Genomic DNA, 13,250 nt, shown 5'->3' with positions numbered 1-13,250 from the left:
CATGTTGAGCAGCTCGGGATACCACACTCTTAATGCCCCATCCGGAGCCACAAGAATTACTTGGGCCCGGTTGCCCTCGATCTTCGTCAGCACTCTCGGTAGAAGTGGTATAGACGTAAAGGCGTATTGAAGACCGCAACTCCACCTGCGACAAAAAGCGTCGCCTAGCGAGTGCTGCCTTGGAAATTGCAGAACGCAGAATTGTTGACATTTCGTGTTCTCTTCGGTGGTGAGAACGTGTAACCAAGGCTCTCCCCACTGTTGAAAGAGACCTTGCACCACCTCAGAGTGAAGACTCCATTTGTGATCCATCATGCACCTGCGGCTGAGTTCTCCACCCTGGCGTTCAGTGAACCTGCCAGGTGTTCAACCACCAGGGATATGCTCTGATGTTCCAGCCATGTCCAGAGACGGAGGGCCTCTTGACATAGGGTCCACGACCCCACGCCGCCTTGTTTGTTGCAGTCCCACATGGCAGTGGTGTTGTCCGTGAACACCTGCATTACTCTTCCCCGGACAGAGGGAAGGGATGCCATAAGTGCAAGACGGATCGCCCAGAGCTTCAGATGGTTGATGTGAAGCTCTGACTCTGGCGGAGACCAGAGGCCTCTGATCGCCACCTCTCCCAAGTGGCCGCCCCATAACAGAAGGGATGCGTCTGTCACCACTGTGTGTTCTGCTTGGGGATGGGAGAGGGATCTGCTGTTGACCCAATCCTGGTTCATGAGCCACCACTGCAATTGTTGTGCAGTGCCCAGATTTGGATGCAAACTGACAGATCCCCCTGATGCTGCGCCCACTGGAACTTCAGGTTCCACTGCAGAGCCCGCATATGCCATCTGGCATGATCGACCAACAGGATGCAGGAGGCCATGAGGCCCAGCAGCCTTAGTCATCCTGACCGAAACTCTGGATAGAGGCTGAAAGATCGGAATCATAGCCTGACTATCCCAGACTCGCTGCTCGGGAGGATAAACCTGAAATTGTGTTTTGTCCAGAACCGCTCCAATGAAGAGGAGCTTCTGAGAGGGGTGCGCCAGTGGAGGAGGGGATGGTGAATCCTGCCGCCCACTGGCGTTTGATGGGCCTGATAGGTCAGACTTGGAGGGATTGGAGGCTGTTGCAGAAGGGGTGAGGGGGTGGTGGACTGGCCCACCCGCTGGCCCCCAGAACAACGTCGATGGTTCCCACGTCCTCGGCCGTGCTGAGGTTGAACAGCTTGCGTTGGCCTGTGTCTTTGAAAGGAACATGTTGGGGCACCCCTTCCATGGCCACAAAAGGGGCTAAAAGCAGACCATGCAGGAAATGTGGTGGAGAGGCCCAAGGACTTGGCCGTAGCCCGAGAGTCCTTGAAGCACTCTAGCGCATTGTCTGCTTTGTCACCGAACAGGCGACGGCCATCAAAGGGCATGTCCATCAAGGTGTTCTGGACATCCCCAGAAAAGCCAGTCGTTCTAAACCAGGCATGATGGCGAAGCGCCACTGAATTGAAATGGTCCGACCCAGTGAGTCGGCGGTGTCCAGACCACAGTGAATGGCGAACTTTGCTGCGTCTCTCCCCTCTGCAACAGCATGGGAGAGCACAGCACGGGCCTTCTCCGAACACTGAGGCAGCATTTGCGCCACCGTATCCCACACCGAGTGGGAATAATGGCCCAAGAGGCATGCGGTGTTCACTGCAGCCCTAAGCTGGAGGAAGAAAACCACTTCTTCCCAAACTGATCCAGCTTCTTGGATTCCATGTCCGGTGGTGTGGTAAGGAATGCTCTTTTGGACACTGAGGCTTGGACTACCAAACTCTCGGGGGAGTGGTTTTGGGAGAGGAATGTGGGTCCGCCCAGGGCCGGGCGGTGGTGTCTGGCAACCATCCTATCCACAGGACCAGGAGTCCAAAAGGATGTCCGTGAGGCCTTCATTAAATGGCAGCAGGGGCACAGAAGAGCTTGCTGTCGGCTGAGCACCTCTGTCAGGAGGTTAGTACTGACTGCCACATCTGAAAGAGACACATTCGTGATAGATTCCTTACCTTAGAATATCCCCAGGTGCCAGACTGGATCTGGAAATGTTTGCGTAGCAGTACCCTTGCACGTCTGTAGGCGTCGTCTGCGGCTCCGCGTCCGTCGGCGTCGTGGGTGCCTGGATGACGTCGTCTGAGTACCTAGACGCCGCCTCCGCGTGCTGACGTCAGTTCTTTTTTCCGCGCTAGCAGCGCAGATCCGGAAAAAGTGGTATCTTAGTCTTTTTTGACTAAACTTTTTTGATCCTTTCTTTTTCGAGTCTTCGACTCCGAACGGTGCCGATAGGGATGCCAGGTTTTAAACCCTGTGAGGACTGCGATCGACTAATGTCGGTCACCGACCCTCACCGTCGGTGTCTCCACTGTCTCGGCGTAGACCACGACGACCAGACCTGTTCCGACTGCCGGGCCCTGACTTCGAAGGCTAGGCGGGAGCGGTCCCGCAAGCGACTTGAACTCCGGCAGTCGGCCCGCGCCAGGAGAGGTCCCGGTCCGGACGGAGGTCGAGGGACCGGTCGCGGGAGCAGAGCCATCGTAGCTCCGGGAGTCGACATCACTCCTCAGGGTCGAAGTCGTCAGGTAAGCACAAGAAGTCGAAGAGACGTCATCGCTCTTCCGACTCCCCTCGACGCTCGCGTGACGCGGCTGGGGGTTCAGGTGGCATCGCCCACGCGGCTCCATCTGAGTCGCAGGTGTCGCGTCTGGGCCCCATACCCTCCGGACCCTGGGCCGCGAGCGACGCCGTAGGAGATCGAGCGGTTCCTCACGGCCATGAGGTCCCTCACTCCTCCGGTGGGCTCCGCGGCGCCTTCAGGCCCAGGGGGCCCTAGGGGGTTGGGGGCTTCGGATCCGGGTCGTCGCCGGTTGACCTCACGACCTCACCGGCCCCTCAGGTGTCACCTCCGGCGCCGTCTTCGGGTGGCGTCGTCCCCGATGCCTCCCTCGATCCGACGCTGCTGGGCGCCGCTTTCGACGCCATATGGAGAATTCAACTTCTATGAACCGGCCCCATCATATGACCCCCCTGAATTTCAGGAGACGGGTGACGAGGAGAATTGGGAGGGGTCTGAGAACCCTCTGACACGGGAGTGTCAGTCCCAGGAGGACTGGACAGGTGGACTTGGGGATGCTAGTGGTCTGGATACCTCACCAGACACTGGTTTTGTCTCACCTCCTACCGTGGCTACGGAGGAGGGGGCAACCTACAGTGTGGTGCTGACGCGGGTGGCCAAGGCCTTGGGCCTTGAACTCCCCGTCGCGGCCGTGAGGACTAACCTCACTGAGGTCCTTAAACCGCAGTCAAGCTCGGCTGAGCCTCTGCTGCCGTTTAATGAGGCCTTGACCGACGTTCTTTTGGGCACTTGGTCCAGGCCCGCTACAGGTTTGCCTGTAGATAGGAACGTGGCCAGACGCCACCGCCCGGCCCCGAGCGACCCTTGTTTCCTGTCCACCCACCCCACCCCCGAGAGCCTGGTAATTCAGGCTTCGAATTCCCAGACCGCATTTCCATCTGCTCCGCCTGACAGGGAATCCAAGAGGTACGAGCAATACGGCAAGAAGGTATTCTCCCTGAGTCTGGGTCTGCGGTCTTCATACACCGCGTGACTCTTGGGCCGTTACACCCACTCTCTGTGGGATACGGTCGCGGACGTGCTACCAGAATGCCTGTTGGAGGTACGGGCTAAACTCTGCCAAGCCCTTGTGGAAGGCCGAGATGCGGCACATTATTCTATCCAGTGTGGACTGGATACCACCAACTCACTAGGCAGAGCGATGGCAATGACGGTGGCGATTCGTCGCCACGTCTGGTCGAGGTCTGCCAACTTTTCGGCCGATGTCCAGAATACACTCATGGACATGCCGTTCGATGGCCGTCGCCTTTTTGGCGACAAGGCAGACCATGCGCTTGAGCGCTTTAAGGACTCCAGGGCTACGGCCAGGCCCTTGGGCCTCTCGGCCCCGCGCCAGCAAACTGGTGCCTTTCGCTCCTTTCGTGGCCAAGGAAGGGGCGCCCCCACACGTGCCGCCAGCCACGCACCGCAGACTAACATACAACGCGGTGGCGGCCGTGGAAACCGCCGTGGAGGCGGTTGGGGACAACGGCGAGGTCAGTCCTCACCTTCGCCCGCAGCATCTGCCTCAAAACCCTCCTAGTTCGTGCTTTCAGGGCCATGTGTCGCCAGTGGGGAGCAGGGTTCGCCATCACCTCTTCCACTGGCGCACTGTCACTTCGGACAGGTGGGTGCTGCAAATCGTCCGAAGGGGCTACTCCCTCCCCTTCGAGGCGACTCCTCCAGCCATGCCACCGCAATACCACTGCGTATCGGGGGATCATTTGCGACTTCTGTAGGAGGAAGTTACGGCCCTCTTGGCCAAGGGAGCCATCGAGCGCGTTCCTGGGCCAGAAGTAGGTTGTGGTTGCTACTCCCACTACTTTCTGGTACCCAAGAAGGGCAAAGGGGGCCTACGCCCTATCTTGGACCTACGGAACGTCAACGTCTTCCTCCGGAAGGAGAAGTTCAAAATGCTGACACTGGCTCAGGTCTTAGCTGCCCTGGACCCAGGAGACTGGATGGTAGCGTTGGACCTGCAGGACGCTTATTTTCACATCCCCGTCCTGCCGGCCCACCGGCGTTACCTGCGGTTCACCACGAGCACTTTCAGTTTACCGTGCTCCCCTTCGGCCTTACCAGCGCCCCACGGGTGTTCACGAAAGTGATGGCGGTGGTCGCAGCTCATCTGCGCAGGGTAGGGGTGTCAGTCTTTCCCTACCTCGACGACTGGTTGTTGAAGGCGGGCTCACCCCAAACAGTCGTCAGCCACCTCCAGACGACGGCAGACCTTCTGCATCAGCTGGGGTTTTCCATCAATGTGCCGAAGTCACACCTGTGTCCCTCTCAGAAGCTCCTCTTCATCGGAGCAGCTCTCGACTCGGCGCAGTTTTGGGTTTATCCTCCCGAACAGCGGGTTCGGGATATTCAGGCTCTGATTCCACTCTTTCAGCCTTTGTCCCGGGTCTCGGTCAGGTTGACGCTGCGGCTTCTGGGGCTGATGGCCTCCTGCATCCTTCTGGTGCATTACGCCCGGTGGCGAATGCGGGCTCTGCAGTGGGACCTGAAGTTTCAGTGGGCCCAGCATCAGGGCAACCTCTCCGACCATGTCCTAATCTCAGAGGGCACTGCGAGACAGCTGCAGTGGTGGCTCACGGACCGCGATTGGGTCAGCGGCAGATCCCTCTCCCTTCCCCAACCGGAGCACGTAGTTGTGAAGGACGCATCCCTCCAGGGCTGGGGAGGCCACATGGGAGAGGCGGAGATCAGAGGCCTCTGGTCTCCGGCGGCGTCCCGGCTCCATATCAACCTTTTGGAGCTGCTGTCGATTTGTCTAGCACTGAAGGCCTTCCTCCCCTCTGTTCGGGGGAGCGTAGTGCAGGTGTTCACAGACAACACCACCGCCATGTGGTACTGCAACAAACAGGGCGGGGTGGGGTCGTGGACCCTTTGTCAGGAGGCTCTGCGCCTCTGGCAGTGGCTGGAACATCAGGGCGTGACCCTGGTGGTTCAACACCTGGCGGGTTCTCTGAACGCCTGGGCGGACGAACTCAGCTGTCGGTGCATGATGGATCACGAATGGCGTCTGGACTCGGATGTGGCGCAAGGCCTCTTTCAGCAGTGGGGAGAACATTGGTTAGATCTATTCGCCACCGAAGAGAACGCGCAATGTCATCAGTTCTGCGCGTTGGAATTTCCAAGGCGGTACTCGCTTGGAGACGCTTTTTGTCGCGAGTGAAGTTGCAGTCTATTGTACGCCTTTCCACCTATACCACTTCTGCCCAGAGTGCTGAAGAAGATCAAGCACGACCGGGCCCAAGTCATCCTTGTGGCTCCAGACTGGGCACAAAGGTATTGGTATCCAGAGCTACTCAGTATGTCAGTCGATCCCCTGGTTTGTCTGCCTCTTCAGGAGGAACTTCTGTTGCAGCAGCAGGGGACGGTCCTCCACCCGAACCTGTCCAGTCTCCACCTCCATGCTTGGAGATTGAGCGGCGACAGTTGAGGCCATTTGACTTGCCTCCTGAAGTCTGCAATGTCATTCTGGCAGCCAGGCGTCCCTCCACTAAGTCGGTATACGCCTGCAGGTGGAACAAATTTGTGGCATGGTGCACAGCAAAGGCTGTGGATCCTCTTGCTGCCCCTCTTTCTGAGGTTCTTCTCTTCCTTTTTTCTCTTGCCCGGCAGGGCTCTGCTCTGGGCACTATCAAGGGCTACCTTTCTGCCCTTTGAGCCTTTCTAAGGCTGCCTGATCAACCTTCTTTGTTCAAGTCCCCTATTGTAACTCGTTTTCTGAAGGGCATCACACACACACGTTCCCTCCTGTTCCGTTTGTGATGCCTCAGTGGGACTTGAACCTTGTTCTTACATTTCCGATGTGCGCTCCCTTTGAGCCACTTCACAACTGTCCTCTCCGCCTTCTTACTCTGAAGACTGCTTTCCTGGTTGCCATCACCTCTGCCAGGAGAGTGAGTGAGCTCCAGGCTCTTTCATGTACACCCCCTTTCCTTTCTGTCCATCCGGACAAGGTTGTGTTGCGTACTAAGCCATCTTTCGTGCCCAAGGTTGTCACGGCGTTCCACATCGGGCAGTCCATCACCGTGCCCACTTTCTTTCCGCCTCCGCACCCCTCTAAAGAGGAAGAGCGGCTCCACCGTCTGGACCCAAAACGTGCGCTTTCATTCTACTTGGATCGCACACGCCAGTTCCGGGTGGATGACCAACTCTTTGTTGGTTACGTGGGCGCTAAGAAGGGAAAAGCTGTGCACAAGCGGACCATCTCTCGGTGGATCATCTTGTGTATCCAGGCATGTTACTCCTTGGCTAAAAAGGAGCCCCCGGTTGGATTGCGGGCTCATTCCACCCGGGCCACGGCGACTACAACTGCCTTGGGCCGGGGAGTGCCCTTGCAGGACATTTGCCAGGCAGCTACGTGGGCTTTGCTGCACACGTTTGCAAGACACTACTGCCTGGACAGTCCAGTCCGGAGGGATGGCTTCTTTGGCTGTTCCGTCCTCCAGGACTTTCTGGTGTGATTATTGGTTTGCAGACCCACCACCGGGGTTGGTATTGCTGGGGTATCTATTCTAAGGTAAGTAATCTTATCACTAACGTGTCTCTTTCAGATGCACAAGTTACTACTTGTGTAACGATATGTTCGAGGCATATGGGCTGCAGATGGTACATTTATGAATAGATCGCTATCTGGTGTTGGGCTCGGATGATTGCACTTGTTTTTCTCCTGGAGAAGTCTTTGTCGTCACGAGATCGATGACTCCTCCTTTGGGTGCTAGTGCGCATGGGCATCGGCTCCATCCTTAGATTGTTTTTTTCCGCCATCGGGTTCTGATGAGGATCGAAGCGCTCCGGACCGACTTCGACAAAGAAGGTTATATTCGGAGCGTATTCCCTTTCCAATTCAACGGTATTGTTATCGAACGCGGCTACACTTCCATTTCGACGCGTTTCGACGTCGACAACAAGATTTTCAACTGCTACGTCGACGAGACCAAGAAGCCCATCTCGACGTAGTCCAGCCCGGAGTCCATGGAAAGGACTCCATTCAAAAAATGTCCGTGTGGTGCTAAGTTTCCACACAAGGACCTACACGAGGTGTGCAACCTCTGCTTGTCCCCTGAACACGAATCCAAGGACTGTGAAGCCTGTGCGGCATTCTCCTCTAAGTCGACGATTAGAAACCGTCGAGCCCGAAGGCACGAGGTATCGAGAATGCAGTCACAAGCAATCCCGGAGCTGTTCGAGGACCAGCATCCCGAAGAGGAGGACGAGGCGGGGTCACAAGCGGACGAGTCCGACGTCGAGGAAATCGACATTCATCAAACCGTGAGTGACGACGTCCCCTTACCAAAGAACAGACCCCGCACGGTGTCGACCCCGCCCTCGAGCCCGGTCAGACAACCGAAAAAAGTTTCAGACGCCCCGCCTTCGGGCCCGGCAACGAAACCGAAACACTCGTTCTCAAACAATGGTGGATCCGAGAAACGGCCCACCTCGACATCGACACCGAAGCTCAATACAAAGGAAAGCTCGAAGTCGATACAGTCCATGTCGAAACAGAGACATGCTTCGACGTCGAAGACAACCTCAACACCGAAGACATCGGATTCGAATAAATTCTCGGTGCCGAAAATACAAATGGACAGTCAGAAGAAAAAACACCTTTCGGACCCAAAAACTTCGGTACCGACACAGGAGCATCAAACAGATCCTAAACAAAAGACTCTGTTTATTGATCCAAAAACTGGCAAGGTAGTGACAGAACTACCTAAAAAGAGGAAGAATGAACAGTCGGACGACAAAACTCCTCCTAAGAGAACAATGGGGACGAATACAACTCCTCCCCTTTCTCCACAACCTAGAGACACACCCTCTTCTCCTCTTCCTCACACTAGGCCAGCTACTCCTTTACGCCCATCTACACCCATAACAGATGTAGAAAGTGATACAGGAGAGGGAGAACATCCTAGGGATGATGAAGACACAATCCCAGAGGATGAAGATCCATGGGAACAATATAATGTAGGGGCAGATAACGAACCTGACCTGTATCCCTCAAAACCTTCACCACCTGACGATAATACTGGTTTTGCACAACTAATTAATAGGGCAGCAAAATACCACAAGGTAGAGCTACATGCAGAACCTCAAATAGAGGATTTCCTGTTAGAAACACTACCTGCTGCACAAAGAACATCAGGGACACTACCAATGCTTAAGGGCCTCCTCAATCACACATCAGAGATATTCAAAGACCCGGTGAGGGCTAGGGTATTAAACCCAAGAATTGATAGAAAATATAAGGCAGCTCCAAAAGACCCAATATTTATCAAGGGACAAATTCCTCTAGACTCACTAGTGGTCACAAACGCTCGCAAGAGAGCAAACTCTTTAACTACAGGAGAAGCTCCAACTCCTGACAAAGAGTCTAAGCTAATAGATGCCTCCGGCAAGAGAGTAGCATCCCAAGCGGCAAACAGCTGGCGCATAGCTAATACGCAAGCGCTACTTGCACGGTATGACAGAGCTCATTATGATGAATTAGAAAAACTCATCACGCATTTCCCTAAAGAACACCAAAAGAAGGCAGATCAACTCATACAGGAAGGAAAGATAATAACGAATACTTCCATTAAGTGCGCCCTAGACGCAGCAGACACTGCAGCAAGATCCATAAACACAAGCATCCTGCTAAGGAGACATGCATGGCTCAGAGTTTCAGGGTTCAAACAAGAGGTACAAACATCATTATTGAACCAACCTTTTGATGAGAAAACACTTTTCGGCTCAGGGACAGATGAGGCCTTAGAAAAGATGAAAAAAGATACGGAAACGGCTAAATCAATGGGAGCATTGCAACAGCCAACTCAAAGAGGTTCCTTTCGTAGGTCCACCTATAGAGGAGGATCCAAAAATACAGGTACAAGCCAGCAACCAACCTCTTTTACACCGACATCACCCAGAGGTAATTCTAGAGGTAGCTACAGAGGTAACAACAAGAAGGGTAGAGGTCGCGGAACAATAACAACCGCAACTCTCCAACCCCATAGCAGTGACTTCATACAGCTCCCCCCAGACCATATAACACCGGTCGGGGGACGCCTATCACAGTTCCTACCCGTCTGGGAAAACATCACATCAGACAGGTGGGTGAGACAAATTATCCAACATGGTTATTGCCTGGAACTCACAGCTACCCCACCAAACATCCCCCCCCAAACAGCGTCCAATGAGACAAGATCACCTGACACTGTTAAAACAAGAAGTACTATCCCTGCTAGAAAAGCATGCCATAGAGAAGGTTCCACAACACCAACAAGGAACAGGAGTATGCTCCCTATACTTCCTGATCCCCAAAAAAGACGGGTCTCTAAGGCCAATACTAGACCTAAGACCTCTCAATGCATACATAAATTCGGAACATTTCCACATGGTCACGCTCCAACAAGTACTTCCTTTACTGAAGAAAGGGGACTTTCTTTCTACACTGGATCTAAAAGACGCTTACTTTCATATCCCTATTCGCAAAGCCCACAGGAAATACCTCAGGTTTGTGATAGGACAACATTATCAGTTCAAAGTCCTTCCGTTTGGTGTCACAACGGCACCAAGGGTGTTCACAAAATGCCTAGCAGTGGTTGCAGCTCACCTAAGAAGCCAACAAATACATGTCTTCCCCTACTTGGACTGGCTAATGTTAGACCTGACACCTTTTGGCGTGGTTCTTCCCCCATCTTTTTGCCTCTGACTCATGTATTTTTGATGCTGTGCTGGATTTCGTTTTTGCTGGTTCAGATGCTTTGGACACTCTGCCACTGCTGATCAGTGTCAGAGTGAAAGTGCTCCCTCTGTAAATTGCCATATTAATTGAATATACCCGATTGGCATATTTGTATCACCCTGGAGTCCCTAGTAAAGTGCACTGTGTGTGCCAGGGCTGGTGATGCCAGATGCTACTAGTGGGCCTGCAGCGCAGATTGCGCCACCCACATGAGTAGCCCTAAAAAAGGTGACTCGGGCCTGCCAGCGCAGGGCCTGTGTGCAGTCAGTGGACTGCCCTGTCCCCCTGGCCAGTGTCTCCACTGGCTGGGCCTAACCCTTCCCTGTCTGTGCACCTCAGTCACCCCTAGGGAAGGCTCAAGGTACCCCCCCCCCCCCTGGGCAGGGTGCAGTGTATGGATAAGGTAGAGCATGTACTAGTGCAGGTCACATGCTCTGGTAGTGGGCAGCAGCCATTTTATGTGCTCACTGCTGTAAGGCTCTCTTGCTCCATAGAGTAACATGGAGGAGGCTGGCCCCATGTGATACCAGCCTATCTCCCCATAGGAACAAGATGGGACATAAGTGAAAGATATCCCTGAACTCAGAATTTAATGACACATCTTTTAGTGAAGGGTGTTTTTAAATCCTGTGTTGGAGAATAGCACTTTTAGAAAGTGGCTGTTCTCTTGTCTAAACCTTTCTGTGTGCCTGGGTTTGTGGAATGCCTGTCTGGTCTGGGTGTGACAGGGGGGCTGTAGAGCCCCCGGAGGAGAGGGTCGGAGCCAGCCCGGGGATGAAAGGGCACATCTGCTGCCAGGGAGGTGGGAGGAAGAAAAGCCTGATAGTGCTGGGCTGTGCCTGCCTGCCCCCCCCCCCATGCTAGCTCCCTCCTGCCGGCCAACTGACACCTCTGACCCTGGAGCTGACAGGAAGAAGAAAACCAGAAACACCTCAGTGCTTCAGCAACCCCCAGAACTGGTTTAGACTGGAGTCAGGGCCGCTTGCACAAAGACTTCAAAGGACTTCAAAGACTTTGAGGGGTATAAGGAAAGGACCCCTGACTACAGAAGTTTAGATTCTAAGATCCTACAAGCAAGAAGGAACCTCGGCTGGAAGGAGGACGGCTGGAGAACTAAAGGAAGATTGCCTTGCTGTGTGCTCTAAGGGCTGACCTGTTCTGCTGTCTAACTGGAAGCTGAAGAGGAGAAAGGGACTTTGCTGTGTGCTGTGACCCTGCCTGCTTGAAACTGCCAAGACTTTGCTGTGTGCTGTGTCTGCAACTTGAATCTCCAAGGGCCTGAGAAGAGCTGGCCCCCTGTCTGCAACCCAGGGACATAAAGGTTGCCCAAGGACTACAAGACCCTGCTGTGCCCTCTGAAGCTGCTGTGTGGTGAGGAGATCGTGAAACCCTGTAGTTTGCCTGCTTAGCGCACGGGCTGCTCTCTAATCTGCTTGAGAGCGCCGCGCTGACCCAGCCTGCTGCGTGGCCAAGATCGACGTGTTCATCGACACGTGTGTGGGGCAGACCGGAGACTTGTGGGCCTTCCCAGTGCAAGGCACACTGAAAACCACTGTGAGCTGTGTCAGCGCCGCTGCCCGGGGGCCAGGAATACCCCCCCGAAGATCGCCGATCGTTGGGGAGCTGAAGCGGCGAAGAACGAAGCCGCCGCGCTCCCATTGGCTGAGGGAGTCGAGCCCCCTCACTAACGCCGTGACGGGATTGGCCCGTGCGGCGCAGCGTCATCAGTGGTGTTGGGCCGTGATTGGCCGAAGGAGCGGAGCGTCATCGTTTGCCTGTCCCGGGAGCCGCTCTGCCATTGGCTGACTCCCGGGTGCTGTTGGAGGCTCGCCCCCGACGCCGTGACAGGATTGGTCCCCGTCATCGGGACCTCTGTGAGCGCTGTCTGATCACCGCCGGACCCGGGAAGAAGTGACCCGTCCCCGCCGAGGGAACCGCGAGGGCCTCGGAGACCCCTGGCCTGCCGTCCCAGCAGCTGACTGCCTGCCTACCTCCCCCGCCGCTCGTAGGAGTGCCGAGAGCGGGCGGGAGAGCAACCAGGACCGGCCGGGGCAAGGAGCGAGTGTGCTCTGCAGGCGTGGGGCGCCTGAAGCTAGCGGGCGCAGGAAGCTGTGCCGGCGGAGGACAAAAGAGTCCGAGGAGCACGCGGTGAGGCGTGCTTGCAGCGCTGGGGGTACAGTTGCTCCTAGGGCTGGTTTGGGACATTATTTACCTACTTGCATAGCGTGGTGTGCTCGTGTTGCGAGCCCCCTAAACACAAATCAGCAACCCTATTTTTGAAGGCTGATGTAAGCGACTTGAGACACTGTTTGATATACGAACTTCCTGAAATTAAGTACCACCTTAAAGATTAACTGCAACTACTAAGATTAAGCGCAACCTAGTCTTGAAAAAGTGATTATCGTGCTAATGCTCTATTTACCTTGCTGAAACTAGATAAAGTTATATATTTTTATAAAATATACTTACCTGTGTGGTCTCGGTTTGTGGTGGATTGGGGATTATTGTTGTGTTAAGTGCAAATGTTATCCACATTGCCTCTGTTTAGCCTAGACTGCTCGCGCCATGCTACCTAGAGGGTGAGCAGGGGTTATCTCAGAGGGTCATTCCTTCACCCTGACTAGAAGCAAGGGTCCCTACTTGGTCTAAGGTGCTTACCTCTGCCAACTAGAGACCCCCGGTTCTAACATTGTTGGACAGCGGTGCGGATTTTGAACTAATAATTGCACTTGATTTCTTGTACATCACTAGTCTAGTTTAGCAGAACAGGTTGCGCAAGATTTTTTTTTTCTTTTTTGGTGAAACCTTTTTAGTTGAAAAGGTTAGGAAGCATCATGTCTCGGAAAAGGGCCAAGCGTGAATGGAGAAGTGGAAGTGGAATTTG

Source organism: Lissotriton helveticus, chromosome 5_1 (assembly GCF_964261635.1).
Source record: "Lissotriton helveticus chromosome 5_1, aLisHel1.1, whole genome shotgun sequence".
Classification (NCBI taxonomy): domain Eukaryota; kingdom Metazoa; phylum Chordata; class Amphibia; order Caudata; family Salamandridae; genus Lissotriton; species Lissotriton helveticus.
Note: the sequence above shows the minus strand (reverse complement) of the source record.